This window comes from Stegostoma tigrinum, chromosome 3 (assembly GCF_030684315.1).
Source record: "Stegostoma tigrinum isolate sSteTig4 chromosome 3, sSteTig4.hap1, whole genome shotgun sequence".
Classification (NCBI taxonomy): Eukaryota; Metazoa; Chordata; class Chondrichthyes; order Orectolobiformes; family Stegostomatidae; genus Stegostoma; species Stegostoma tigrinum.
Window position 1 is genome coordinate 94469467 of NC_081356.1, and position 16667 is coordinate 94486133.

General features: G+C 37.5%; 1 protein-coding gene across 1 annotated transcript in view; it reads left to right on the forward strand.

The window, feature by feature from the left end:
• Positions 1–6345: 6345 nt before the first annotated feature.
• mef2cb (myocyte enhancer factor 2cb) overlaps positions 6346–16667 on the forward strand; it is a 301354-nt gene continuing 291032 nt past the window's right edge. The window contains exon 1 of the mRNA XM_059644758.1: positions 6346–6457. The gene's annotated coding sequence lies outside the window, so the exon portion shown is untranslated. The remainder of the gene's footprint in view (positions 6458–16667) is intronic.

The following is a 16667-nucleotide window of genomic DNA, read 5'->3' on the forward strand; positions in this document are numbered from 1 at the left end:
CAGGTTACTGAAATGAGCAAATGAAAACTGTATGGACCAATGGTATTCATCATAACTGTGTGCACAGCTATCCGAATCACAGAGCGGACCAAAAAGTCATTTGAAACCATTTTTAAAATGTAAGTAAAAGGCATGCCTGCAGTCTCTGAATGTCTTTAATAATTGCTGTTCTATTCATCCTAAATATAATGTATTGATCTTGTCGATTTTGTAATGAGTAGTTGTTGCCGTAGGAGAAGCAACATTCACATTGCTGATCCCCTTGCTTTTTTTTTGCGTTTGTTTTGACTAACGACAACATGTCACAGGGTAGTTAAGTGATCAGAAACACGCTAACTTATTTGGATTAGCATCAACTTAATGAGCTTGACTTTGCTGCAGGTTTGGAAACCTATTTGTGATATTACAAACCTATCTGAAATTGTTAATTATCATCCACAGTGCATATCTTTCTAACACTGTTGTTTCTGAATATTGTTAAACCATCAGGAGCATTACTAGAAACTAGAAAAAAAATTGCAAAATTACAGTGACACAAACTACTCCATAAGGATTGTAATCTGACACTAAGAAAATAAATTGCTAATTTGGAATTATGTGAACTCACAATTTCAAGTGTTACGGAGGGGAGATGAAATAAAATGAACTGACAGTCACTCTAAAATCAACAACTAACAATTTATTTATCTAACTCTAACAGTTAATAAATTAATACAGCGACTAACAAACCAAACAATTCCTGCTTAACTTCTAATTATTCCCAAATAAAACAAAATTCTAATGGTATGCTGTTCCTATAGACATAAGTACTACTGATATATATCAAATTAATCAAAAAACTTAATCTCTCAAAATTAAAGCAAAATTAATCCCTTGAATTTAAGACTTCTGGAATGGTATTTTCCTACTCCACTGTCCTCCAGTCAGGAATATTAACTAAGAATGCCATGGCACAATTTTTTAGATGGTGCTTACTCTAAAAGCTTAGAGAATTCTGTGGCAGCCAATGATCCTTTCCTTTATCTCTGACAGCTCTTCTCTTGGCACATGACAGTTAACTCTCACACCAATTTTCAAATGCTCTCTTCTTTTATACCCTTGATGGCCTTTTGATTTCTTATAACGGGATTGATTGTAGGTTGTCAAAACCGCTGCGGTTCAATTTAATTTGGTTTTGATATATAGGGCCTGGTTTAAATTAATTGGATAAATTCAAAAACCTTTTGTCTTGGTAAAAATGCTGCTTTGATTACTAACAGTATAGCCTTTTGATATAATGTTTCAATTTCAACAGCTCTCTGTGCATCTGCTGCTGCCTGCAGCCTTTTTTCTAAATCTCCAAGCCTAAAAAATCATCACCTTTTAAAGCAACAGCACATTCCTCCACACTATCATTTTACAAACATCAAATCCTAATGTCCTGCCTTCCAATTCACAAGTACTATACACAATTTTCGCACCACCTCCCCATTTAAGAAAAAAATGAAACATCATGATGAAAAGATGGCTTCATTTATTTTTCTAGACCTTAATGCCATTATCACTAGATCCGTAGATCATTAATCTAGAGTTACACATTCCATACTAATTCTATATACATATAAAACACTGAACACTACTGTGTCTATCGTATATAAACATTTTCCTTCTAATCCTATGACAATGCATCTGCAATAAATTTTTGTGACCCACAAAACATACAATCTGTGTATTAAATATTTGTAACGTAAGACTCCAATACAATAGTCTGGTGTTCTTGCCTTTAAATTTTTCTAAAAATGTCAAAGCGTTGTGATTATTTAGTGTACACAACCTTCTCTGTTACAATGTTTGCAACACAAATATTAAATCGTTGTAAGGCCAGTACCAAACCCAATAATTCCTTTTTCAACAGTTGAATGTTTTCTCTGGTGGGTATTGAGTTCCTTTGAAAGATAGCCAATTGCCCTTTCAATTCCACAATCATCCATGTAACAACACAGCTCCAAACCCTACATCGCTTATGCCGTTAGTGACTTAAAAGGGTTTTAAGAAATTTGGCGTGGCTAAAACTGGTGCAGTGGCTAACAGTGCTTTTAAATTCTCAAATGCCTCCTGGCATTATTCTGTTCACCAAGCTTTGTGTTCTTCTTTAGTAAATCTGTCAGCGGTGCCTCCACACTAATAAACTTAGTTCAAACTTCCAGTAGAATCTATTCAGTCCCAAAAATCACAACACCGCTTTCTTCGAGGGTAGTCTTGGAAATTCCTTGATGTCCTTTGTCATCATGTTCCTCAATGTCATTCTTCCATGTCCAATGTTGTGTCCTAAGAACTTCACTTCGCAAATTCTGTCTTTGCCAACTTAATGACCAACTTAGTCCTCTCTCAAGAGCTCTGACAAATGCGCTATTTGGCCTGACCACAAATGACTAAAGATAACTAAGTCATCTACATGGTTGGCACTATTAGTCAATCCTGCTACAATCCTGATCATAAGTCTTTGAAAAGTGACTTGTGCATTGTTCATTCCAAAGGGCATTACTTTAAATTGGTATAGCAAATTTGAGATTACAAATGCAGAGACTTCTTTCGTTCTCTCCGACAAAGGCACTTGCCAGTAACTACGAATTAAGCCCAACTTAGTGCTGTGAATGGTTTGTCCAACATTTTCCTCACAGCCCTCCAACATTGAAATTGGGTGTGAGTCTGATTTAGTCACAGCATTAACCTTTCAATAATCTACTCCAAATTGTTGAGTGCTATTAAGTTTGGTAGCCAACACGTTCGGTGAACTCCACTCACTTTGACTTGGCTCAATGATGCCTTCTTGGAGCATCACTTCCACTTCCTTCTGTACTCATGCTGGTTTGAGAGTATTAAGACTGTAAGGGTGTTATTTTATCAGAACAACATTCCCTATGTCAACTTCATGTATTATATTATTAGTTCTCCCATTCTATTTCTGCATATGCTCTCATGATGCTGCAAGAAGCCTTTCAATTCAGCTCTCCACTCCTGAGACAGATACCTCACTACCCTATCTCATTCTATGAGGGCTTCCTCATTGTTTAATTTATTCTGAGGCACATTAAAATCTAAATCAGCTGGATGATTCCTCACTCATTTTTCTTGATGTACTGACAAGGAAGGTATTAATAGCTTATATTTACCTTCCAATTTTGGCAGGATTTTGCAGCAACGTATTGTAGAAATCTTCATTAACTACAACATCAGTTGAAGACTAAATATTTCTTGTAATAATACTATTTGACAATATGACAAACGTCGCAGCTGCTCTATCGTCACTGTTAAAAATGTAGGCGGAAAAGAAATTAAAGTTTTTTTTACTAGGCATAGGTTGACGCCAGCAATCTCTGGTAGAAGGCTACATTTTTCCATCTGATACCATTTTGTTCAACAATACAAACGAGCTAAAGTTGTGGGACTACATCAATTATGTTAAATGCACTTCCACAATCCCTTGACATTACATTAATGACAACTGAATTTGTATGATGTTACAAGGCAATTGAGCTGAACATTGCGCAAGGGGTCGCAGAACGTAAAAAATAAATAGATTTAGTACATAAAATCCAGCCTCTAATGTTTCTTTTCAATTCGGATACAATGAATGCTACAACCTGCTGGATACTAGAATACTTGGCAGAGTCATTTAAGGCATGAGGCATAGGTTCCTGCTCTTATCAGGTTTTACTTGTATATTCAGCACATAATATGCTAGAATGTTTGTAATGATTATTATCAGTCAGATTCTAACATCGAGCTGCAATGGTTGTTCTTGTTCTTAAAATGCATGCATTTACAATACATTAACAATGACTCCATCAACCAAGTGAGATTCAGTTTATTATTTATTGAATTAAAAATCAAAGTCAGGCTATGCAGTTTTCTAGTGTTGTAGCTAAAATTCCTAAATGGTGTAAGGTAATCCTTCACAGTGATAAGTACCGTAAGACTCAGTGGTTACTGAGTCAATCCATGTTTGGCACTTGACATGAATTGATAACCTGAGCTAATATGGTTTAGGGGCTACATTACTTGGAGAGGTGGAATTTTAGGACAGTGTTTCTAATATGTCTACCTTTTTGAACAGACAAGGACATCCCCAACTATTGTGTTCGTTCTGGTCCTCAACTGTTTCCAACCCTTTATTATGCATTTGCTCCCACCCCTTCCCTTATCTCATTTCACCCCCAACCAGAATCATAAAAGGATTCTTTTTTTCTGTCACTATCTATCCAACGCAACAGGACCAATTTTCAAAGGATCATCCTTCACCATTTCCATCACCTCAAGCATAATGCTAACCCACCAATAACATCTTCCCCTACCGTCTACCTTCCAAACCACCTTTCCCTTAAATCACAAGCGATGGAATATCTGCACTTTTATTTCATTTTTCTTCAGCTTATTTCTTATTTCCTCAGTATCAATGGCCTCCTTAACTCCTTAGAGATCAGGTGGTAACTGACTTTTACTTCTCTCAATTTAGTGTATTGTATGAACATTATACAATGGGGCCCCCACTATACTGAGGCACACAATATTTAGATTTTGTGGAATCTTTGCAGAACATCTCCATCCAGTCCACAGTGTGACGCTGAGATTCTAGTTGCTTGACACATTTATCAACAACTGCGTTCTCACACTCACATTTCTGTCATCATCTTCCTGAAGATAACCCCAGTACAAGTCAGAGGAATAGTGCATCAACTTTGATTCAGCTTTCTGAGCACAACATCAAATTCACCAAATTCAGACTATGAATTCTCTTCCAGTTTTGATTCTGTTTCTTTCTGGTGTGTGCCGGTTGAACCTCGTCTTTCCTTTGTAGCTTTTGGACAGGGATATTCATTATTCTGGCATTAAGACTCTGTGGGAATAAACAGGAGGGTGGCCAGCCTTCAGGCCTGCTCAGCCATTCAGTACAAGCATGGCTGATCATCCAATATGTTATATGTGTCATTTTTTATGTTATATGTCATATCATTCACTCTGTTCTCATTTTCTTTCCAAATCCTTTGATCCCTTTAGCACTGAGAACTATGTCTAATGTCTTTGTGAAAGTATTCAATGTTTTAACTTTAACTGCTTTCTATGGCAGAGAACTCCACAGGTCCACCACTCTCTGGGTAAAAACATTTCTTCTCATTCAGTCCTAAATGGCCTATCCCATATCCTTAAATTGCAGCTCCTCATTCTGGACTCCCCAAGAATATCCTTCCTGCATCAACCCTGATGATGTTTTATTAGTGTATAGGTTTCTATGAGATCCTCCCTCATCTTCTAATCTTCAGTGCATATATTCCTAAATGATCCAGTCTCTTCATTAGTCAGCCCTTCTATCATAGGAATCAGTCTGGTAAAACTTTGCACTCTGTCCATAACCAGAACATCCCTCCTCAAGTAAGGAGATCAAAACTGCACACAATAGTCTAGGTGTGGTCTCACCAAGGCCCTGTACAATTACATCAAGGCAACCCTGCTCCTAAGCTCGAATCCTCTCATCATGAAAGCCAACATACTATTTCTTCTTCACTACCTATACCTGAAAGCTTAGAGTTTTTCTTTGAATGATACAGAAATATGTTACGTTTTCATTTGCAAAAGTACTTATTGCAAAAAATCAAAGTAAGTTTCACTTCCTTTGCACATATGGCATTTTTCATTCATGGTTCATTAAAGACATTTTAATTACTTTATATAGGATCTAGATGATTAAAAGCATCAATATTTCCTGAAAAACTCACTGTGGCATCAATAGTAAATCTTGAAAGCTTGCCTATGAAATTAGAGATAATACTCTGGTAAATAAAATGCTTAGGATCATATATGAATTGACAGTGGAGCCTTAAGTATAAGACCCAAGATTTCTATCTTGCAGTTCCTTATATTTTTAATGTTTTATAATAGATTTTAGCATGAATGAGTGACAGAGAAAGCACTGCTCTAGTATATTGCATTTCATATTAATCATGTCTGGTCCTGACAATGAATATTTCACTGCAAGGTAAGATGTGATTCAATCACAGATTGAATGGAGGCAATCTATTTTTGCAATTATTAGACTGAAAATAAATTAGAGTAGCTCAAAAACAAGATACGTGCTGTTTAAATATGTTGTTTGAAATAATGGCACCAAAATTCCGATTGCAGTAATGGTGTTGCTAAGAGCAATGGAAGATGGAGGGTTAAAATTTTAATCACATAGGGCACAATTTTCAGCACATAAACATAAGGTGTGGCACCATTAACTGGCAGAATTGTGCAGCAATGTCAGTTATTTCCTGAAGGAAGGGAACATGTGAGAATTTAGATTATTTTGTCTAGCAGCTGCTGCCTGTACTGCAAAACTAGCACAGCAGCCGATGACAAGGGCATATGGAACTTGACACCTCTGTTGGCGTTGATCCAAAAGTACAGAATTTTTTCAAGGAAATGGCAACAACCAAAGGTATGTGTGTATATCCTTGTGAGTATGTATAAATATATTATACATGATATGTGCATAAGTATATACAAATAACATATATATTTCTAACAGAATAATGATGCAATTCAAACAGACTAAACTTATTTAAAGACCGAAACCTGAACTGAAATGCTTATCTTTTAAAAAAATTAAGAACTGGAAATATAAAACATATCATTAAACATAATATTGCAAAATCTGGAGTTTAAGGCCTCAAAACCTGGGATTCTGCAGGTCACCATTTGAGATGTTGATGATGTAATGGTTTATTTAACATCTAATTTGATATAAACCAAGAATGCCCGTATCTGTATGAACCAAATCAAAGCTATTTATTCTACCTCTTAACAAAAGTCAATCTCATTTATTTGCAATTTCGTAATTTCAAAAGTACATTGCTTCTGTTTTAATCTGTGGGGTAATTAGAACACATTTTGCCTCATAGTGAAAAATTCTTTGCCAACACACGCTTACTGAATGATGTTGAATGCAGTGTATTAAAGCAATCTATTCTCTGTCATTTATGAATGCTTACGTCTAGTATAAAATTAAACTACAAAGAACTGAAAAAAACAAAGTTGATATTCTTAGTCGTTAACCAATATTTCTAATACATTTTGTTTCTACTGTCTAGGTGGTCACATTTTATATTAAAGGCATATTTGAGTTATCAGTAATACAAGACTGATCAATCAACATATGCACACTTAAAAATGTTATATGTAGCTTGGTGCTATTTATGCCTGTGGATTGTATATAATTGTAAGAATGAATTAAGTTGGCTAATGATAAGGATATTTCAATCAAGCATGTATTAGTAATACTTTTAGTGGAGACATGTATTTTCTGTTTAATATGCCACTGAAAATTTGAATAGTGATCTGTTCCAATACGTTTCACCTGAGGAGATGAATTGGAACTGACATCAGATCTAGAGGCAGCAGGTCAGTGTCACTTTGGAAGAAATCACACGTTAATGGTCATATGTTCACAATGCAATACAACATAATTTACAATCATAATCCTATCCAATTTTAGTTTGGCAACATCAGAACCAAAATGTTTCCTTCATACATTTTTTTTCTCTCATTTTTCCACCTGATTCCTGCTCTTATATCTCCTTTCTTGAAGGTGTTAAATCATTGAGAAATACACTTGCCTTATTGTTAGGCTGTTTACATGGCTATTATTTATGTATAGATAATACTATGGCAACATCACACCTAAGTCTAGCTTATTCTTATTTAATATCCATGCTCATGGACTTCCAAGAAATTTTCCTCCACAGCCATATAAAAGTGAGTTGCACCAAGTCATGAAACCAGGGATGTTCAGGCTGATTTTAGGAAAGTTGCCATCAGCCCAATCGACATCTACTTCCTGAGCATACAGAAACTAGATGGTATGCTGAATATTTCCAGCATTTTCTCTTTTTATTACACAGAACAATTTAACACAGATTACCTTGTACAGTAGATTTAGTTATGAATCTATTGAAATCTGAACTGAAAGGTATAGGTCAAGCTTGGGGCGAATGGATTGTCTTCTTCGTTCAGTGGAGAGGACCTATTAAATGTGGAAGACACCAAGGAGAAGGAGAAAACCTAAGGCAATCATTGTGAATACACTGTGATCTAATCTACAAGATATAAGAATTGAGAAAAAAAAACAGTTTGCAACTTAGGAGGAAAGGACAATTGAAAGATAGCAAGAATAAATAACTGAATTATTATGCTAAAATAAAATGTTATGTGTTAACAGTGCATCCATTCTGCTTTGCGACAAACCAGGTGGGATTTCTTTTAAAAAAAACAAAATAAACACATGGAGTGTATTTCAATAAGCTTTGTTACTACATTGATTTGAGCCAAAGTTGGAATTTACTTCATTAAAAGTCTAAAACAGATCTCAAACATAGGATTAAAGCATAGTTAACGTTATCAGTTAATACTATCAACAACATACATTATTTAAAATTTTAATGCATTTATTCACATTCTTTCCCAAATATAGTAGCCATAATTTGTGCAGCTTAGCACCATGAAAAACAAATCCCAGGAAGCCTGAGGCATCACTAATTTTCAGTATCCAAGTTTCAGTAAAATTCCTTAACTCCTTGTAAATGTTATTTCCGAAACCAGAGTATTGTTTTAATTTTAAGATGACTGTTTTGAAAGCTGCTGCATTACAACCTTTGCATAGATTTAACTGGCAATTTATAGAAAACAGAAAAATTGGCAGAATAGGAGTTAGTATAGACCATTCAGCCTACTGACCCTGCTCAGCATTCAACATGATTGTGGCTAATCTTCTATCTCAATGCCATAATCTCATGCTTTCCCCACATCCTTCAACAACTACAGCTTCAAGAAATCTATCTATTTTATTCGTTAACACATTCAGTGCCCTGGCTTCCACAGCTTTCTGTGGCAGAGAATTCAACAGATTCACTACCCTAAATTGAAGAAATTTTTCCTCATTTCAGTCTAAATTGGCCTATCGAGTATCCTGAGAACATGATCAAGGGGAATCATAACTTTGGTTTGCACTCTGTCCAGTCTGTTAGAATGTTAAATGTTATGTAAGATGGCATCTTTTTCCAAACTGTAGTTGGTGAGATGGAGCTTTTCCCCTTGGCAGAGGGATCAATGACCATGGGGCATAGATTTAAAGTAAGAGGCAGGAGGTTAAGAGGGGATATACGAAAAAAGAAATTTCACTCAGAGGGTGGTTGGAATCTGGAATTCACTGTCTGTAAAAGTGGTCGAGGCAGAAACCCTAATAACAATGTAAGAAGTATTTAGATGTACACTTGCAATGCCAAGGCATACAAGGCTGAGTGCCAAGCGTTAGAAAATGGAACCAAAATAGTTAGGTGTTTGTTTTAGACCAACGCAGACTTAATAGACCAGAGGTCCCTTTTCAATATGACTCTATAAATCTCTCCTCATACAACAAACTTGCTATCCAACAGCTTTGATCTTATGTTTAAGTCTCTATCAACATTTCACAATCTATGGGCTCCCAAAGCACTTTATAACTAATGAGTTAATGTCAATGTACATTTGCCTTTCTTACACATGCAAATGCAACAACTAACATGGTGTAAAATTAATAATAAATTTGCAGATAGCCAGATCATCAATTTATAATGGTTGCAGGCCAATGTTATGAAACATCGCAATTCCTCCTCAATGCTCAGTGAATTCTTTACATTCACCTGAACAGGTATGGGACTGGATTTCCACTTTTAAATTTAGCAATTCAAGGATTCCCAAACCGATTTCAAGAAATTATGATTTTCAGGCATGCATTTCAAGAATATGAGTTGGCTTAGGCTGAGAACCCACACCTAACACTCCAGACCTGGATGAATCAATTGCTTGGCTCACAACACCTCAACAGGGGAAAATTCAAAAGGTCTTCCTCATGGCCTGACTCCCCAGGTATGCCCCTTCTTCCACCTCATATGGCCTGTCATGCCTCACAACAAGATTCGGAACATATACGCCAATTCACCCACTATAGGGGTGTAGAAGCAATGAATCACACAGCCAAGGCTGAACATGTCAAAAAAGCTTTTAAATGAGTAATTCATTTATAACTTTACATTGTTTTAAAAAGAATTCCACTAGTGTCAATCATATATTTTCTAATCAATCTCTTTAGAAATGTTAATCCCAGGTTCCTGGCTCAAAGGGAAGGACACAACCCTGCACCAAGACAGCCCATAATTGTCAATCATCAAGACTCTTCCAAGTTTAATTACCTGAAGTTTAAATGCCTGAAATGGGAGGACAGTTGAAACGAATTAATCTTGTATAAATAAACATTGTGAAAAGACTTCTTGTTGTGCAGTAATAGTGCCCCTTGCCTCTGAGCCAGTCCAACTTGCTCAAGAGGTATGCCCTAATTGAACAGGTTGATGAGGGAAAGTACCTAACCTAAGGAATTGCTGCTGTTCTGAGACTGAGATTATTGCCTAACAACAATAACTAAACATTATGAAATAGTTCTTGAGGTATAGTGGTAGTGTCCCTACCTCTGGGCCAGATAGCTTTGGTTCAAAGGCCACTTGCTTGAAAGCTCAGCCATCATATACTTAAACAGTTTGATTTAAAATAAAATCTAAAATGGAACATGCAATTAAGCATTATCAAAACAAAAAAAATTAACAATTTAAAACTCATGTGCATTCATTTGTACAACAAAAGTTCCATGCACATGCATTTAAAAAAATTTGTGAAATTAAGAGCGAAACATAAACAACCAGAGCTGTCAATTAAGTAGGGTTCAGATGTTTAAGTTCTCAGTTAAGAATATTTAATGTGATGGAAATTGTGGAAAATAAATTTAATTTTATATATTGTAAATTACGTTCTTGATTTTTGAATTAGAAACATTGAATCCCTACGTTGTGGGAGCAAGCTGTTCAGCCCATCAAATCTATACTGACCCTCAAAAGAGCACGACAACCAGACCCACCCTGCTACCCTATCCCTGTGATCTTGCATTTTCTATGGCTAATCCACTTAGCCTGCACTGCCCTGGGAACTATGGGAAGCTTACTATGGCGAAACCACCTTACCTGCACATCTTTGAACTGTGGGAGGAAACCGGAGGAAATGGAGAAAATTCACACAGTTAACCATTGAGTCACCATGCTGCCCCTGTAATGGAGGGCTCTGAAGTTAATAATCAACTTGCAATTGTATTTGTAGCCATGGTGATTAATTTTGAAATAGTTTTAAGGCCTGGCTCTAGAGTCAAAAGATTTTGCAATCATCTCAAATTGACTTTTATTTTTGATTGTTTTGAATCCCAGTAAGGCACATAATGGTACTCAAGGTTTATTTGAGAGCTCTGGATCTTGACACTTTTTTAAGCTTTAGGGAAACACCTGGAGATGAGAATAGGAAACTTTTAGTCTCACTTTTGACGTTGAGTTTTCTGCAGTTCTCTGAAGCCTAACAAACCTAAGGAGGCCATGCTTGACAAATCAGCTAGAATCCTTTGAGGAAATAATGAGCAGGTTAGGCCAAGGAGAACCCAATGGATGTTATCTACCAGGACTTCAAGAAGGCCTTTGACAAGGTGCCACACAGGAGGCTGCTTTGTAAGATAAGGGCCCATGGTGTTAGAGGCAAGGTACTAGGATGGATAGAAGATTGGCTGTCTGGCAGAAAGGAGAGAATGGGGTTAAAAGGCTCTTTCTCAGGATGGTAGTTCACAAGTGGTGTTCTGCAAGGGTCAGTGATAGGACCACAACTTTTCACTTTATATATTAATGATCTAGATTAGGGAACCGTGGGCATTCTGGCCCCACCCCCATCTCCTACCTACTAACTTCATCCCGCCCCATTGACCTGTCCATCCTCCCTGGCCTGGCCTATCTGCTCCCTAACTCCCCACCAACACTCACCTTTACTGGCTCTATCTCCGCCTCTTTGACCTGTCTGTCTCCTCTCCACCTATCTTCTCCTTTATCCATCTTCTATCTGCCTCCTCCTCTCTCCCTATTTATTTCAGAATCCCCTTCCCCTCCCCCATTTCCAAAGAAGGGTCCAAACCCAAAATGTCAGCCTTCCTGCTCCTCCTCCTGCTGTGTTCAACAACTCTACACCTGTTGTCTCATAATCTCCAGCATCAGCAGTTCCCACTATCTCTATAAAAGTGAAAGACTTTGGTTGCTGAAGAAAATCAACAAGCCTGGCTGCTTCTGTGGCAAGAGAAACAGAGATAATCTTTTGAGCCTGACAGAGGATGCTGGAGAAACTCATCAGTTATGGATCTGGCAATAACTGTGTAGAGAGAAACAGAGTTTGTGTTTCATGTCCGACATAGCTCTTCTTCAGAACTTAACTGGTTGAGCTTGTAATGGGCTCACTTAAACTTGCTAGACTTGACACACTTCCATAAACAGACATCTATTTTCAGCAAACAAGAAGGATATCATAGAATCATACAGTATAGAAGACGATCTCCAGCCTGTCAAGTCTGTACATTAAACATACGCTCATCCCACTTTAATGCATTTGACTCATAGTCTTATCATGACACCTTCAGATGATCATCCAAGTACTTTTTAAGGTTGTGAGATTACCCACCTCAATATAAATAGGTCAAATGGCCTCCTCTGTACTGTAAAATTCTATGATTTATTCTATGATTTTATGTTCAAACCTTGTGCCTTTCCTGAATTATTTAGGACTTTGTGGAATCTTTAGTTGCTCATCACTTTTCCTGTGGCAAAGTCATGGCCAATCACAGTTGAGCTGCAGTATAAATTGTTACGATTGTTTGAAATCTGGCATTGCCCTATTGCGTACAAGCCAAAATGCTTCAGCAACATCTCTCTTTTCAGCAACACTCAACTTCTTATTTGGCGATGGCCTGAATAGGATGCTTTCCAGTTTGCTGAAGGAAGTGAGAGTGTAAATTGTGGAACTTGATCCATAGTCTTCCAATTCTCCTTAGATGTGGTGATGGAGACAGAGTACTGAATAATTTCCAAAGTTATTGTTCTGTTTGAAAAAAGGGGAAAGGGATAGTCACACCAATTAGAGAAAAGTCATATAACATTGCTAATGAGGAAAAATTTACAGAAAATAATCTGGAACAAAATTATTTGGCATTTTGAAAAGTATGAGCATGAATTTATTAAAGGAAAACCTTGCTTCCCTCAATTCATTGAGATCTTCGATGTAGTTACAAAGAGAGTTAAGGAGAGTAGTGTAGTTGATATTGTGTATATAGATTTTCAAAGTTATTCAACAAAGCACAACATAGTAGGAGAAGCAAATAGGGAAGGCACCCCATCTCCCAATCAAGCTTAATACCTCCTGCCACCCAGACTTACCCTAAATGTTTTAATACTCACCTGACACTCTCGTCTCCTTGCACATGGCAACATCCCACCTGGCACTTTACCTACCTGACACCATCTCTAATTAGCAACTTTATACCTATCTTCGTGACACCCCATCCACCTGGCACTGACCCGCATGACACCCTATCTTTGCCCTTTAACCTCACACTTACCTTATGTATGCATCCTTTCACAGAAGCTGACAAAGTGTCTGTCTGATTCTGGGCCTCAAATCCCAGAAAATGGCAAATGGCTGCCATACAACTCTCCCAACTCTCTGACACTACAAGGGACCAGACAGAAATCTGCTGTCAGAAGTACAGAGCCCTTTCTAACTATGAAAAGAAAAAGCAAAGTGACAATCTGCATGTGATTTCAACTCCTTGAAAATTCCAACCCTTTGAACTTCTGCTATAATGGATGGTAACCCTCACCATTTGCGGAGATTTTCACATAGACTGCCCATTCCAGGTCAGTTTTATGTTGTAAATTTATTTTTCTTCAGTGATCCTGGCATGATGGCATTGTTGGTTGGGATAACATTTATTGCCCATTCCTAGTTACCCTTAAGAAGGTGGTGGTGAGCTGCCTTCCCAAGCTGTTGCTGTCCATTTGGGATAGGTACACCCACGATTTGCTTAGGGAGAGAGCTCCAGTATTTTGACCAGTGAAACTAAAGAAATAACAATATATTTCAAAGTGCAGATGGTGAGTAGGTTGGAGGGGAATGTGCAGTTGATGGAATTCCCATTTATCTGCTGCCTTTGTCCTTTTAGTTGATACTAATTGTGATTTAGAAGACACTGCAAAGGAGCTTTGGTGAACTTCTGCAGGCCGTCTTGTAAATGGTACACACCGCTACTATTGAGTATAGATTATGGAGGGAGTAAATGTTTTTGGATGAAGTACCGATAAAGCAAGCTGTTTTGACCTGGATGGTGTGAAGACTCTCAAGTGTTATTGAGCTGCATGCCTCCAGGGTCATGGTGGATGTTCTATCACACTCCTGACTTGTGCATTGTAGACGATGGCCAGTCTTCGGGGAGTCAAAAGGTGAGTTACCTGCTGTGGGATCACTAGCCTCTGACCTGTTTTTGTAGTCACCACATTTATATGACTAAACTAGTTTAGTTCAGTTTATGGTCTGTGGTAACTGCCAGGATATTGATACTGGAAGATTCAATGATGGCGTTTCCATTGAATGTTTAGGGTGATGGTTAGATTTTATCCTATTGAAAAATATCATTATCCTGTATTTGTATTGCATGAATATTACTTACCGTTTGACAGCCCAGTTGTCCTGGATATTGTCATATTTTGCAGCTTTTCAAGTCTTGATTCAGTATATGCAGAGTCACAAATATTGCTGAAACTTGGGCAATTATCAGTGAGCTTCCCAACATCGGACCTTATGATGGAGGGAAGAATTTTGATGAAGCAATTGAGATGGTTGTTCACAGGACACTACCCTGAGGAGCTCCTGCAGTGATGTCCTTGTGCTGAAATGTCTGAAGTCCAACAACCAGGGCATTTTCCTTCTGTGCTAAGTATGATTCCAACTGTCAGAGAGGTTTCCCCCAATTCTTATTTACACTTGTTTTGCCGGGATCCTTAATGCAACATTCAGTCAAATGCTCCCCTAATGTTTGGGCATTCAGTCTTTTACCTCATACTATTTTATCATGATCAAATCAAGCATAGACTTTTAATCTTAAAACCCTTCAACTAACATTAAAAAATTGCACTTTGTATTGATAGGAAAATATTAAATCTAAGCTGTGAAACTTTAAAATGGCAGTTAAAGTCACTTGAACTGAAAATAGCGACGTTAAATTGGAACTTGTAAAGTCTAAATAACATTACTGAAGGTCTTGATTGCGCCCTGAAAAGGTTACGTAAGGGTATTAAGTGGACATGAACATTCACCATCTAGAATGTGTGATTAGATCTTCAAATATCCCTGGGTTGAGCTTTCTTGACAACAAGTATTGCTGCAACAATGACTCAAATTCACAACTCATCATGGAAAGGGGAGATTGAAACTCCCTGTCTATACCAAAGCATAAGACTATAACATAAAATTAAACTGTTAAATCTGTTACAGTTATTTGAAAAGGAAATGTTGGACTAGTGGACACAGCAGTACACTGGCAAATCATTTTAAGACATGTGTACTAAGTGAGGAATCACCCATACCACATCGTCACCTTCCCCATTCACACTCCAACAGCCCAGTGGAATATATTGTATGTATTATCAAATGAATTATCTTTAAGCATCGAGCAAAACAAACACAATTTTTACATTGGATTACTGTATGTTATACAACAACAATGGAGAAAGTATTACCATTCCTAGCATAACTTATACTAAGGAGGCAAGTCCAAATTACTTTACCCAGCAACCAATTGTCTAACCATTCTGAAAAATAGGACATTCATCTTTAAAAGTATTCAAGACTGAAAGATACAGAAATGAGCAGATAGACAAAACTGTGCACTGGACTGAGAGTGCAGATTGGAAATACAAAGACAAATACATGGATATCAGCAGTGGTTGCTGTAATATACAACTCGCTGATCATAGATACTTACTGATAATGGTTTGTCATTGTGTTGGAACAGAAGCGGGCCCAGAACAGTGTATGCCACAAGAATCACGCACAAAGAGATGAAGTAGGAGCATTCTGAAGATGATGATTGTGTAGTGAGGTTAGCTGACAGCAACCATCTGAGGGGTGGCAGAGTGGCTCCGTGGTTAGGACTGCTGCCTTACAGTGCCAGGGATTTGGGTTCAATTCCATCCTCAAGTAACACACTGTGTGGAGTTTGCACCTTCTCCCCGTGTCTGTTTCTCTGGGTGTTCTGGTTTCTCCCACCATCTAAAGATGTGCAGGCTAGATGGATTGGCCATGCTAAATTGTCTGTAGTGTTCAGGGTATGTAGCTTAGGTAGGTTATAGGGGGATGGGTCTGGACGGATGCTCCAAGGGTTGGGGTGGGCTTGTTGAGCCAAAGGGCCTATTTCTGCACTGTAGGTATTCTATATAAAAAAACTGCAGCAAGTTATCAAACATGTGCAACAGAGAACAAAGCTTATCTCCCCAAAAGGGTGTATGATCAGAGGTCCAGCATGAGTTGCCAAGTCTCCAAAACCATCGCCTGAAGTTTTCAAAGGTATTCTTGTCAAGTCTGCTTTGGCTGTGAGTACAATGATTAAAAAGGCAACGTGTGCCTATGAACAACCATTTATATCTGTTTGGGATACATTGTAATCTTTAGAAAAAGAGACACATGGTATTATATTTCACAATCATGTCAATATA